We start from the raw sequence: 12,891 nt of genomic DNA, 5'->3' as shown, positions 1-12,891 counted from the left end.
CTATAAAAGAAACAAAATGAGTACTGAGGAAGAGGACAACAGGGGGCGCCCACTTTAGAAAAAACGAGTTCAGAAACATGTTCTTTGAAGAGATGTTTTTGTCCTTGATACCTGAAGAATGGGCAGGCAGGGTGGAGGGGGAAAGTGTGTGCCAAACTTGAGGGAGGAAAAATCTTAGGTTGAAGAATAAGAGAAGTTTAGTTAAAGCAAGGGAGCAAGAGGAAGTGGCAAGGGATACTACTGGGGAAATAGACAGCAGCTGTGCTCAGGCAGGGCTTTGAAAGCCATGGGAATGAGCTTGGATTCATGCCAAGGGCAATGGGAACTCACTGGAAGGGATTAAGCATGGCAGGGATATGATCCATTATATGTTTTAAGATTACTCATGCTGTTGAGTGAGGGGTAGTTTGGATGGGGTACCCGTGAAAGAGGAGAGACACAATTAATTGCAAGGCTCTTACAACAGTTCATACTTGCTATTGACCACCAAAATAATGGTGGTAGCGGGGAAGGAGAAGTAACAAATTCAAGATATATTTTGGCAATGAAGCGGGACTTTTTCTTAATTGTTTTGGGAGAGGAAAAACTCAGGATGGCTGATAGGTTTCTGGCTTGTTAAATTGGGATGATGTAATGCTATTTAATGCTACAGGTGCTGGGGGATTGTTTATTCATCTGAGTGATCATCTAAGTTCACCTCCCAGACCTCAAGGAGGGTTGCAATAAAATAATCAAAACATATATATTTTGTTTTACTTTTTCAAAGTTAAACTTTTTCAAGTAATTGTAGTTTCACATGTAGTTGTAAGAAATAATACAGAATTCCCAATATACCCTTTTCCCAGTTTCCCCCAATGTAACATCTTGTAAAGCTACAGCATAATATCACAGGATATTCACATAGGTAGTAAAGATACAGAACATTCCCATTGCCACAAGGATCCCTCATGTTGCCCTTGTATGGCCACACCTATTTCCCTCTTACCCTTAACTGACTCCCAAACTGTGGCAACCACTAATCTTTCCTCCATTCCAATAATTTTGTCATTTAAAGAATGTAATATAAATGGAATTAGCTAGTATGTGTATTGGTCGGTGTTCTCCAGAGAAATAGGACCAAAAGATGTGTGTATATACATGAGAATATGAGAAAAAGATTTATTTTAAGGAATTGCCTCACATGATTGTGGAGGCTTAGTGAGTCCAAATTCTGATGGGGGAGACCGGCAGGCTGGGAACTCAGGAAGGAGTTGCAGTTCAAGTCCAAAGGCTAGAGAATTCCCTCTTGCACTGGGGAGATCAGCCTTTTGTTCTATCAGACCATCAACTGATTGGATGAGACCCATCCACATTCTGGAATACAATCTACTTTATTCAAAGTCCACCAAGTTAAATGTAAATCTCATCCAAGGCACTCTCACAGAAACATTCAGAATAATGTTTGACCAAATATCTGGGTACAGTGGCCCTTACAATTTAACACATCAAACTAATTGTCATAGCATATAACCTTTGAGATTGCCTTTTTTGCTCAGTATAATTTTTTCAAGATGCATACAGGTTGTTGCATGTATCAATAGTTTGTTGGTTTTTATTGCTGAGTAGTAGTCCATGGTTTGAATGTACCACAGTTTGTTAAACCACTTACCTTTGAGGACATCTGGGTTGTTTCCAGTTTTTGGCTATTACAAACAAAACTTCTATAAACATTCAGGTAAAGAAAAAACAAAAACAAACTTTTTTATGTGAACATGTCTTTCCTCTGGAATAAATATCCATGAGTGCCCATATAGCAGTTGCATGTTTAGTTTTTAAGAAACTTCTATTTTGCTTTCCTACCAGCAGTGTAAGAGTGATCCAGTTTCTCTGCATCCTCATCACCGATATCATCACTATTTTTTAATTTAGCCATGCTGAAAGGTATGTAGTGCTATCTCATTATGATTTTATTTTGCATTTCTTTGTTTTTAATTTAATTAATTAATTTATTCAGAAGAATAACAACATGTTCAGATTTAATTTCTTTTCATGAGACTGTTAATTTTTTTTTTAGTATAGTTGACACAAAATGTTAGATTAGTTTCAGGTGTGGCGCCTGGGTGGCTCAGCTGGTTAAGCAACTGCCTTCGGCTCAGGTCATGATCCTGGAGTCCCGGGATTGAGACCCGCATCGGGCTCCCTGCTTGGCAGGGAGTCTGCTTCTCCCTCTGACCCTCTTCCCTCTCGTGCTAATCTCTCATTCTCTCTCTCTCAAATAAATAAAATAAAATAAAATCTTTAAAAAAAGAAGTTTCAGGTGTGGAAATTCGTGAGCTGACAAGTTTATATATTATGCTGTGTTTCATCACAAATGTAGCTACTCTGTCCTGTTACATCATTATTACAATATCATTGACTGTATTCCTTATGCTCTACTTTTCATTCCCATGACTTACTTGGAGGCCTAGATCTCCCTCTCCCCGATTCACCCATTTTGCCCAACCTACCACCTCTCTTCCCTCTGACAACCATCAGTTGGTTCTCTGTATTTATAGTTCTGATTTTGTTTTTTGATTGTTCATTTTTTTAAAGGATCCCATTTTTGGGGTGCCTGGGTGGCTCAGTTGTTAAGTGTCTGCCTTCAGCTCAGGTCATGATCCCAGGGTCCTGGGATTGAGTCCCGCATGCGGTTCCCTGCTCAACAGGAAGCCTGCTTCTCCCTCTCCCACTCCCCCTGCTTGTGTTCCCTCTCTCACTGTGTCTCTCTCTGTCAAATAAATAAATAAAATCTTTAAAAAAAAAAAAGATTCCACTTATGAGTGGAATCATATGGTATTTGTCTTTTTTAGTCAGACTTATTTCGCTTAGCATAATACCCTCCAGGTGCATCCATGTTGCCTCAAATTGCACGATCTCATCCTTTTTTATGGCTGTATAATATTCCGTTATGTATATACACTGCATTTTCCTTATCCATTCATCTTTTGGTAGACACATAGGTTGTTTCCATATCTTGGCTATTGTAAATAATGCTGTAGTAAACATAGGGGTGCATATATCCATTCGAGTTAGTGTTTTCCCTGGGTAAATACTCAGTAGTGGAATTAATGGATCATATGGTATTTCTATTCTTAATTTTCTGAGAAACCTTCATACTGTTTTCCACAGTGGCTGCACCAGTTTACATTCCCACCAACAGTACATGAGGGTTCCTTTTTCTCCACATCCTTGTCAATGCTTGTTTCTTATATTTTGCATTTCTTTAATGGTTAGTGATGTTGAACATATTATCATTTACTTATTTGACATCTGTATATGCTTTTTGGTGAAATCTCTTCTTGCCTTTTCTCATCTTCTAATTGTATTATTGTTTTGTTTGTTTACGTGTGTATGTGTGTGTGTTCTGTTGACTTCTGACAGCTTCTTATATATTTTAACTACTGTGCTTTGTTGGATAAATGGTTGACAAATATATTCTCCCACTTTCTAGCTTGTCTTTTCATCCTAACAGGATCTTTCACAGAGCAAAAAATTTTAATTTTGCTGAAGGCCAGTTTATCAATTTCTCTTTTTATGGATTGTGCTTTTGGTGTCAAGTCTTAACTTTTTGTCCACCCCTACATTCTGAAGATTTTCTTCTTTTTTTCCTAAAGATTTTCTTCTATGTCATTTTTTTTCTAAAAGAGTTATTATTTTACAAATTATAATTAAGTCTGTGATTAACTGGTTGTTTTTGTATAGTGTGAGACCTAGATTGAAATTCATTTTTGCCTATGGTTGGATGATCAATTGCTCCAGCACAATTTATTGAATAGGTATCTTTCCTCCATTAAATTGCTTCTGCACCTTTGTCAAAAATCAGTTGAGCATATTTATGTGGATTTATTTCTGGGTTTTCTGTTCTATTCCATTTATGTACTTGTCTGTCTCTTTACCAATAACACAGAATGTTGAATACTATAGCTATTTAAGTCTTGAAATCAGTAGACTGATTCCTCCCACTTTATTCTTCTTTCTGAAACCTGTAGTTCCTTTATCTTTCCATATGAAGTTTAGAATAATTTCATATATATTTACAAAAACTGATTGCTGGGATTCTGATGGGAATTCCATTAAACCTTTATATCAGTTTGGGAACAGTTGATATCTTTACCATGTTGAATCTTCCAATCCATCAACATGCTCTTCATTTATTTGAATCTTCTTTGATTTATTTTATAGGTGTAATTTTCAGCATACAAATCTTATACATGTTTTGTCAGATTTATACTTAACTCTTTTATTTTTCTCAGTGATTGTGAATAGTATTGCATTTTTAATTTTAGTGTCCATGTGTTCGTTGCTAGAATATAGAAGTATAATTATTTTTGTGTATTCATCATATATCCTACGACCTTGCTGAACTCACTTGTTAGTTCTAGGAGTTTTTAGTAGATTTCTTGGACTTATCTATGTAGACAATCATGTCACATGATTTTGTTTAATTTGTTACATTCCAATTTATATGTCTTTTATTTCCTTTTCTTAACTTATGACACTGGCAACAACTTCTGGCACTGTGATGAGTAAGAGTGATATAAGTGGATATCCTTGCCTTGTTCTTGATCATAAGGCAAAGGATTAGTCTCTCACAATTAAGTGTAATGTTAGTTCTGGGTTTTCTGTAGATGCTCTTTATCAGGAGGAAGTTCCTCTCCATACCCATTTTTCTAGGACTTTTTTTAAAATCATGAATTGGTATTGAATTTTGTTAAATGGTTTTTTGAATGATTTTCAAATATTGAGTCAGAATTGTTTCTCTGGAACAGTCCCACTTGGTCATGGAGTATAATATTTTATATATTATTGAGTTCTATTTTCTAGTATTTTGTTAAGGATTTTTATGTCAATATTCATGTGAAATGCTAGAGTTTTCTTTTTGTACCATCTTTTTCTGGTTTTGATATCAGGGTAATATTAGTTTCATAAAAAGTCATCTTTCTTCTTCAGTTTTCTGGAAAGGATTGTATAAAAATGATGTTTGGTAGGATTTTCCAATGAAACAATCTGGGTCTGAAGATTTCTTTTTGGGAGGTTTTAAATTATAGATTCAATTTCTTCATTAGTTACAAGATGATTCAAATGATCTGTTTCATAATGGATGAGTTGTGGCAGTTTGTGCTTTTTGAGGAAGTGGTATATTTCATCTAACTTGTCAAATTTGTCTTTCCTAGTATTCCCTTATCATTCTTTTTATGTCTACATGGTTTATAGTGATATATCTTGTTTCATTCCTGATAGCGATAATTTTTGTCTTCTCTCTCTTTTTTTGTCAGTCTTGCTAGATGTTTGTAAATCTTATTGATTTTTTTCAAAGAAGCAGATTTTTTATTTCATTGATTTTCTGTATTTTTCTGTTTTCAATTTTATCAATTTCTGCTCTTATCTTTATTAGTTTCTTCCTTCTGCTTGCTTTGGGTTTATTCTGGTATTCTGTTTCTAGGTTCTTGAAATGGGAGATTAACTGATTGCTTTGAGGAATTTTCTTCCTTCCTAAGTAGGAATTTTGCTATAGTGTTCCTTCTCAGCACTGCTTTTACAGTATCTCACAAATTTTGACATGTTGCATTTCAGTTTTCATTCCGTTCAATGTGTTTTTTTTTAAATATCCCTTGAGACTTCCTCTTTCACCCATGGATTATTTTAGAAGTTTATTGTTTAGTTTCCAAGTGTTGGGAGTTTTTTCTCTTTCTGTTACTGATTTCTAGATTTACTCCACTGTGGTCAGAAAAAACACTCTGTATGATTTCAATTCTTTTAAATTTGTTTAGGTTTGTGTTATAGCCCAGGATATGGTCTTTCTTGGTATAGGTTCCATGAGCACTTGAAAGGTGATTCTCTTCTGCCGTTGTTGGGTGGAATGATTGATTAATGTTGATTAGGGCTTGTTGGTTGATGGTGGTGTTGAGTTCTTCTAGCTCTGTGGTCTAATTGTTCTATCAACTGTTGTGAGAGGAGTGTTAGGATCTACAATGGTAATTATGGATTTATCTGTTATTGCCAAGTAAAGGTAGAAGTCCATGTTGCCCACTCAGTCTACATTGACACCCAGGGTAGTGGGAGAGTTCTTCATTCATGCTGGGCAGGAGTGGGACTTCCTGCTCCCCATGTGGTCTCCATTGACACCATGGTGGGGATGACCTCATTACTTATGGGCAAGGTAAAATTCTTATCTCTCCACTAGGCATCCTCTGACAATACCCTAGCAGGAAGGGAGAGGGGGGCTTTGTTATTTCAGGTAGGGAGGAAAATCTAGAGTCCCCACATGATTTCCACTGATGCTGCTGAAGGGGAGTCTCAATGAAGGATGGATAAAAGTCCCATGCCCTACTTGGCCTTCTTTGACATCATCCTGGTAGAAATGTTGGGCTTTTTTGTTAGAGCCTCATAATGGTGGAAGTCTAGGCTCCCTACTCAGTCGTTGCTGGCATCATTTGGGTTGAGGCCACAATTTTTTCTGTTGTGATTGGCAGGAATAAAGCAGTTATTATCCAAAAGTTATTTTGCCTTACTAAGTTTCCCTTTTCCTTGTCCTTTGGCTAGAGAGAGCGGGTTTTTGAAGAACTTTTTTTTTTTGCTTGTTGGTACCCATTGGCGTTTCTGAGTTGCTGACTTCTTCATTCCAAATCAGGAATACACGAGGCAGTGGAATTCACCACTGCCATTTTTCAGATCTTGAGGTTTCTAGCCAGTTGGCTCTCTATAGTCTTCTTATGTTTGTTTTATATTAATGTCCAAGGTTTTTAATTGTACTTAGCAGGGGGAATAGGAAAAATATGTCTACCTCATCTTCCTGGTTGCAGAGGCCTTATTCCTCTTTTAAAAGACCTTAAGGAAAGAAACCTAATTAATTATAAAACAAACACAGAACAAATAAATAAAAGATGAAGTCAAACCAAACTAAAACAAAACAAAACATTTTGTGGCATTTAACCTGACTTTCCCTTGCAACAACTTCAGGTCTTCCTGCTCTTTTTTGTGTTTTCTTATTTTATCAATACTAGAGTTGAGAAGTTACTGTTTTTCATCCCCTGTACTTTGGCTCATCATATTTGGGGTGAGATGTAGGGAAAAGAAAATGAGCTAAGGAGGTAGATAAATGTGGGCTCAAAACTATCTCTCTTCAAGCTTCAGACAATTGGATTTTAACTGCCTACTCACTATCTTCATGTAAGTGTCTAGTAGGTACAATCTGAATTTTATCATAATTAAACAGAAATCTTGATTTCTTACCTTCCTATCCTCAAATATGCCATTTGCTGCTAACGTAGCTTTGGGTCTCAGTATTCACTTCTGTGAGACTGATATGATAATGCCTACTTCTTGGGTTAGTTATAACCTTTGGTCTTCTCCAAAGCCAGTGCCTACACTCCTGTCCTAGCCCCTCATACTTTCTTAAGGACCTCATTCTAGCAGTTATCCACTTTCTCTTCTTGCAATCAAGAGAAATCAGTTTCCCCAATTCTACTGAATCATTTACTTCAGTGGTGTAAAACACATTAATTTGGCCCATCTGGGGGGAAAATATCTCCCTTATCTTCCTAGATGTTCCTGCACTTCTGTTTCCCTTCATGGCAAAGCTCTTCCAAAAAATTGTGAACACCAACTATCTTCACTATTCACCATTTTTTTCTCCTCAGTCTACATTAAGTGGGCTTTTGTCCTTCACACCTCTGAAATAGTTCTTTATGAGTTTCCCCACAATCTACATCTCTCCAAGGCTAACGGACAATTCTGTGTCCGTTGGACCACTCCCCTTTTTCTTGAAACGTTTTCTTCTCTTAACCTCGTGACAAATGGATCACTTGAACTCAAAGGCCACTGTCTCTCATTTTCTGACTCTCTCTTCATTTCCAGACTTAATGTCGTTATAGTCTAGGGCTCAGTCCTTGGCCTATTTCTCTTTTTATCCACATTCATTCTGTAGATCTCATCATCTAATGACTGGTATCCAATAAAATGTTCTGTGATAATAAAAAATGTTCTTCATCTGTGCTGTCCAATATAGTTGCCACTAGCCACATGTGGCTATTTAAATTTAAATTAATTAAAATTTTAAAAATTCAGTTGCTCAGTCATACTAGCTACATTTCAAGTGCTCAGTATCCATGTAAGGCTAATGGCTATTATATTAGACAGCATAGAAGTACAATAATCTATTTCTCTCTCCAAACTTCAGACAGTATTCAACATCTCCACTTAAATGTCTAGGAGCTTTTATCTTAAGTTAATCCTATGTAAATAGAACTACTACTTTCTCTACTTCTTACCCTTAAATTTGCTACCCAACAAGTCTTTTTTGGTTCAGTAAATGGCATCAAAATTGATCCAGAGATCAGTTCCTGTCTTTTAAGTCTTATAGCCAATACACTGGGGAGCTCTGCCCACTATGCCTTCCAAATATATCCTGAATCTGACCACATCTCACCATCTCTACTACCATCACTCTGGTCCAAGGAGCCACCTTCTCTTGCCTTGACTATTGCGATAGCCTCTGAACTGCTCTCCCTGTCTCAATTCTTGCTCCTCTGCAGTTCATCTTCCTTGTAGTAGCCAGAAAATCTTTAAAAATAAATACATATTGGGGGGAGGAGCAAGATGGTGGAGGAGTAGGAGACCTAAATTTCGTTGGGTCCCAGGAATTCAGCTAGATAGGGATCAAACCATTCTGAACACCTACGAACTCAACAGGAGATCGAAGAAAAGAATAACAACTCTCTGAACAGAAAAATGACCACTTTCTGGAAGGTAGGAGGTGCGGAGAAGTGAATCCGAGGTGATATTCGGGAAGATAGACCGTGGGGGGAGGGAGCCTCCATCAGCTGGCTACTGGCAAGTGATAGAGCAGCAGAACACAAAATCAGAACTTTTAGAAGTCTGCTCTGCTGAGGGACATCGCTCCAGTGGCTAAGCGGGGGGGTGGGGGGGGGGGGGGGTGGAACCTTTGCTGGGACAGTGTGGTCTCAGAACCCTTGGGGTGACAGAAAGACCAGGAGTGCCTGAATGTGGCAGAGCTCCCAGGTATCAGAGCAGGGAAGCCGTCTGCAAAGACAGAGTCAAGGAGTGGGCTCCCAGCTCAGGGTTACCATAAACCATGGTCTGAGGCACAGTCAGGCCACTGCTCTTCCAGCAGGGACCCAACAAGCGGCAGATCCAGGAAGACTCCCCTTCCTCCCCCGGGAGGAGCGGTGCAGGAGTGCACTGCAGGAATCTACTGGGTTTGGAGACTCCAAACAGGGTCGTGTGCCAGAGATAGAAATGCTCGGTCATAGGCCGGATGAGCACGGAGTGCGGTCAGAGACCAGGGAGACAGGAGTGATTGACTGCTTTTCTCTGGGGGCTTACTGAGGGGTGGGGCCCTGAGCTCTCAGTCTCTCTGGGAGGAGATTGGGAGGCCACCATTTCACTCTCATCCTCCAAACCTGTATGGAAAGCTCACAGGGAACAAAAGCTACTGAGAGCAAACCCGAGCAGATTACTTACTCCAGCCCCTGGCAAGGGTGGGGCAATTCCACCTCCAGCAAAGACATTTGAGAACCACTGCAACAGGGCCCTCCCCCAGAAGATCAGCAAGAACAGCCAGCCAAGACCAAGTTTACTGATCAAGGAGAACGGCAGAACTCCAGCACTAGGGGAACACTGCACATAGAATTCATGGCTTTTTTCCCATGATTCTTTAGTCTTTCAAAGTTAATTTTTTTAAGTTTTCTTTTTCTTTTTTTTTTTGAATTTTTCTTTTTCCCTTTTCAACCAACATCTTATCAATCCCTTTTTTAAAAAAATCTTTTTTATTTTTCATTTTTAGAGTCATATTCTATCCCTTCATAGTAGTTAACCTTATTTTTGGTATATATATAAGTTGTTCTCTCTTTAAAATTTTGGGATATAGTTGCTTCTAACAGACCAAAATATACCCTAAATCTCTAGTGTATGGCTTTGTTCTAGTCTCCTGCCTGATCACATTCTCTCCCTTTTTTTAAAAAAATTCTCTTCTTTGTTTTTTCAACCAACTTCTTATCAATTCCTTTTATAATTTTCATCTTTACAGTCATATTCCATCTCTTCATCATATTTACCCTTATTTTTGTACATATATGTTTTTCTTTCTTTAAAATTTTGGGAGGTAATTTCTTCTAACAGACCAAAATACACCCAAAATCTAGTGTGTGGCACTGATCTATTCACTAGCCTGATCATATTTGATCATATGCTTTTTAAAAATCTTTTTATTTTTCCTTATTTCCCTTTCTTTCCCCCTGGTTTCAGGTCTCTTCTGATTTGTTTAGTGTATATTTTTCTGGGGTCATTGTTACCCTGTTAGCATTTTGTTCTCTCATTCATCTATTCTCCTCTGGAAAAAATGACAAGATGGAAAAAAACCACCTCAAAAAGAAAAGAAAAAGAGGCAGTACCGACTGCCAGGGACCTAATCAATATGGACATTAGTAAGATGTCAGAACTAGACTTCAGAATGACGATTATAAAGATACTAGCTGGGCTTGAAAAAAGCATTGACGATACTAGAGAAACTCTTTCTGGAGAAATACAAGAACTAAAATCCAACCAAGTCGAAATCAAAAAGGCTATTAATGAGGTGCAATTAAAAATGGAGGCTCTAACTGCTAGGATAAATGAGGCAGAAGAGAGAATTAGTGATATAGAAGACCAAATGATGGACAATAAAGAAGCTGAGAAAAAGAGAGATAAACAGCTACTGGATCACGAGGGTAGAATTCGAGAAGTAAGTGATACCATAAGATGAAACAATATTAGGATAATTGGGATCCCAAAAGAAGAAGAAAGAGAGAGAGGGGCAGAAGGTATATTGGAGCAAATTTTAGCAGAGAACTTCCCTAATTTGCAGAAGGAAACAGGCATCAAAATCCAGGAGGCACAGAGAACCCCCCTCAAAATTAATAAAAATAGGTCAACACTCTGACATCTAATAGTAAGACTTACGAGTCTCAGAGACAAACAGAAAATCCTGAAAGCAGTTTGGGACAAGAGGTCTGTAACCTACAATGGTAGAAACATTAGATTGGCAACAGACCTATCATCAGAGACCTGGCAGGCCAGAAAGGACTGGCATGATATATTCAGAGTACTAAAGGAGAAAAATATGCATCCAACAATACTATATCCAGCTAGGCTGTCATTGAAAATAGAAGGAGAGATAAAAGGCTTCTAGGAAAAACAAAAACTAAAGGAATTTGCAAACATGAAACCAGCCCCACAAGAAATATTGAAAGGGGTCCTCTAAGCAAAGAGAGAGCCTAAAAGTGACATAGACCAGAAAGGAACAGAGACAATATCACCTTACAGGCAATATAATGGCACTAAATTCATATCTTTCTATAGTTACCCTGAATGTAAGTGGGCTAAATGCCCCAATCAAAAGACACAGGTATCAGATTGGATAAAAAAACAAGACCCATTGAAATGCTGTCTGCAAGAGACTCATTTTAGACCCAAAGACACCACCAGATTGAAAGTGAGGGGGTGGAAAACCATTTACCATGCTAATGGACACCAAAAGAAAGCTGGGGTGGCAATCCTTATATCAGACAAATTAGATTTTAAACCAAAGACTGTAATAAGAGATGAGGAAGGACACAATATCCTACTTAAAGGGTCTATCCAACAGGAAGATCTAACAATTTTAAATATCTATGCCTCTAACGGGGAGCAGCCAATTATATAAGGCGATTAATAACAAAATCAAAGAAACACATCAACAACAATACAATAATAGTAGGGGACTTTAACACCCCCCTCACTGAAATGGACAGATCATCTAAGCAAAAGATCAGCAAGGAAATAAAGACTTTAAATGACACACTGGACCAAATGGACTTCACAGATATATTCAGAACATTCCATCTCAAAACAACAGAATACACATTCTTCTCTAGTGCCTATGGAACGTTCTCCAGAACAGGCCACATCTTAGGTCACAAATCAGGTCTCAACCGGTACCAAAAGATTGGGATCATTCCCTGCATATTTTCGGACCACAATGCTTTGAACCTAGAACTCAATCACAAGAGGAAGGTTGGAAAGAACTCAAATACATGGAGGCTAAAGAGCATCCTACTAAAGAATGAATGGGTCTACCAGGAAATTAAAGAAGAATTAAAAAAATTCATGGAAACAAATGAAAATGAAAACACAACTGTTCAAAATCTTTGGGAGGCAGCAAAGGTGGTTCTAAGAGGAAAGTATATAGCAATACAAACCTTTCTCAAGAAACAAGAAAGGTCTCAAATATACAACTCTACACCTAAAGGAGCTGGAGAAAGAAGAGCAAATAAAGCCTAAACCCAGCAGGAGAAGAGAAATAATAAAGATCAGAGCAGAAATCAATGAAATAGAAACCAAAAGAACAGTAGAACAGATCAATGAAACTAGGAGCTGGTTCTTTGAAAGAATTAATTATTGATAAATCCCTGGCCAGACTTATCAAAAAGAAAAGAGAAATGACCCAAATAAATAAATTCATGAATGAAAGAGGAGAGATCACAACCAACACCAAAGAATTACGAACAATTATAAGAACATATTATGAGCAACTATATCCCAGTAAATTAGATAATCTGGAAAAATGGATGCATTCCTAGAGATGTATAAACTACCAAAACTGAACCAGGGAGAAATAGAAAACCTGAACAGACCTATAACCACTAAGGAAATTGAAGCAGTCATCAAAAATCTCCCAACAAACAAGAGCCCAGGGCCAGATGGCTTCCCAGGGGAATTCTACTAAACATTTAAAGAAGAATTAATACCTATTCTTCTGAAACTGTTCCAAAAAATAGAAATGGAAGGAAAACTTCAAAACTCATTCTATGAGGCCAGCATTACCTTGATCCCAAA

At 37.8% G+C, this 12,891-nt stretch overlaps 1 long non-coding RNA gene across 1 annotated transcript in view; it reads left to right on the top strand.

Annotated features, from left to right (window-relative positions):
• The window catches only part of LOC141373587 (uncharacterized), a 32,094-nt gene that overhangs the window by 2,045 nt on the left and 17,158 nt on the right, over window positions 1–12,891 (top strand). The window contains exon 2 of the long non-coding RNA XR_012379744.1: window positions 1,843–1,920. This is a non-coding gene — a long non-coding RNA (uncharacterized lncRNA). The remainder of the gene's footprint in view (window positions 1–1,842; window positions 1,921–12,891) is intronic.

This window comes from Callorhinus ursinus, unplaced genomic scaffold, assembly GCF_003265705.2.
Source record: "Callorhinus ursinus isolate GAN/ISIS: 27379988/994484 unplaced genomic scaffold, GSC_fseal_2.0 scaffold1, whole genome shotgun sequence".
NCBI lineage: Eukaryota > Metazoa > Chordata > Mammalia > Carnivora > Otariidae > Callorhinus > Callorhinus ursinus.
The sequence above is the reverse complement of the archived record's forward strand: the minus strand, read 5'-3'. Positions and strand labels throughout refer to the sequence as shown.